The sequence below is a fragment of the Arachis stenosperma genome, chromosome 9, assembly GCF_014773155.1.
Source record: "Arachis stenosperma cultivar V10309 chromosome 9, arast.V10309.gnm1.PFL2, whole genome shotgun sequence".
In the NCBI taxonomy this organism is placed as follows: domain Eukaryota; kingdom Viridiplantae; phylum Streptophyta; class Magnoliopsida; order Fabales; family Fabaceae; genus Arachis; species Arachis stenosperma.
This window is the reverse complement of record NC_080385.1, coordinates 28,374,204-28,376,049: the sequence shown is the minus strand read 5'-3', so window position 1 is coordinate 28,376,049 and position 1,846 is coordinate 28,374,204. Positions and strand designations below refer to the sequence as shown.

The following is a 1,846-nucleotide window of genomic DNA, read 5'->3' as shown; positions in this document are numbered from 1 at the left end:
TTCGAAAATCAATTAAAGTTATTCAAAATATTTTCAAACTTTTTCACTTAATTTTCGAAAATTTCCTTCCCCTCTTCTCACATCCTTCTATTTATGGAGTATCACTCCTTCTTAATGCACAATTCGAACTCTATCTGATCAAGTTCGAATTCTCCTTCTTCTTTCTTCTATTTTTCTTTTCCTCTGACACCTCAAGGAATCTCTATACTGTGACATAGAGGATTCCACATTTTCTTGTTCTCTTCTCTTTCATATGAGCAGGAGCAGAGACAAAGGCATTCTTGTTGAAGCTGACCCTGAACCTGAAAGGACCTTGAAGCGAAAGCTAAGAGAAGCTAAGGCACAACTCTCTGTTGAGGACCTGACCGAATTCTTCAAAGAAGAAGAACCTATGGCAGCCGAAAACAACAACAATGCCAACAATGCAAGGAAGGTGCTGGGTGACTTTACTGCACCTACTCCCGACTTCTATGGGAGAAGCATCTCTATCCCTGCCATTGGAGCAAACAACTTTGAGCTTAAGCCTCAATTAGTTTCTCTAATGCAACAGAATTGCAAGTTCCATGGACTTCCATTGGAAGATCCTCTTCAGTTTTTAGCTGAGTTCTTGCAAATCTGTGACACAGTCAAGACTAATGGGGTTGACCCTGAGGTCTACAGACTGATGCTATTCCCTTTTGCTGTACGAGACAGAGCTAGAATATGGTTGGACTCTCAACCTAAAGAAAGCCTGGACTCTTGGGAAAAGCTAGTCAATGCCTTCTTGGCAAAGTTCTTTCCATCTCAAAAATTGAGTAAGCTTAGAGTGGAAGTCCAAACCTTCAGACAGAAGGATGGAGAATCCCTCTATGAAGCTTGGGAAAGATACAAACAATTAATCAGAAAATGTCCTTCAGACATGCTTTCTGAATGGAGCATCATAGGTATTTTCTATGATGGTCTCTCTGAACTATCCAAGATGTCTTTGGATAGCTCTGCTGGAGGATCTCTTCATCTGAAGAAGACGCCTACAGAAGCTCAAGAGCTCATTGAAATGGTTGCAAATAACCAATTCATGTACACTTCTGAAAGGAATCCTGTGAACAATGGGACAAGTCAGAAGAAAGGAGTTTTTGAGATTGATACTCTGAATGCCATATTGGCTCAGAACAAGATATTGACTCAACAAGTCAATTTGATTTCTCAAAGTCTGTCTGGAATGCAAAATGCACCAAGCAGTACTAAGGATGCTTCATCTGAAGAGGAGGCTTATGATCCTGAGAACCCTTCAATGGAAGAGGTGAATTACCTAGGAGAACCCTATGGAAACACCTATAATTCTTCATGGAGAAATCACCCAAATTTCTCATGGAAGAATCAAGAGAAACCTCAACAAGGTTTCAACAACAACAATGGTGGAAGAAACAGGTTTAGCAATGGCAAGCCTTTTCCATCATCTTCTCAGCAACAAACAGAGAGCTCTAAGCAGAACACCTCTGACTTAGCAACCATGGTCTCTGATCTAATCAAAACCACTCAAAGTTTCATGACTGAAACAAGGTCCTCCATTAGGAATTTGGAGGCACAAGTGGGACAGCTGAGCAAGAAAGTTACTGAACTCCCTCCTAGTACTCTCCCAAGTAATATAGAAGAAAATCCAAAAGGAGAGTGCAAAGCCATAACCATGGCCGAATCTGGAGAGGAAAGAGAGGAAGTGAACGCCACTGAGGAAGGCCTCAATGGGCGTGCACTAACCTCCACAGAGTTCCCTAATGAGGAACCATGGGAATCTGAGGCTCAAAATGAGACCATAGAGATTCCATTGGAATTACTTCTGCCTTTCATGAGCTCTGATGAGTATTCTTCC

The 1,846-nt window shown here is 41.5% G+C and overlaps 1 non-coding gene across 1 annotated transcript; it reads right to left on the bottom strand.

Annotated features, from left to right (window-relative positions):
- Nucleotides 1-796: 796 nt before the first annotated feature.
- LOC130952294 (small nucleolar RNA R71) lies at nt 797-904 on the bottom strand. The gene has a single exon (XR_009074475.1). It is a non-coding gene; the product is annotated as a small nucleolar RNA R71 (small nucleolar RNA).
- Nucleotides 905-1,846: the final 942 nt, after the last annotated feature.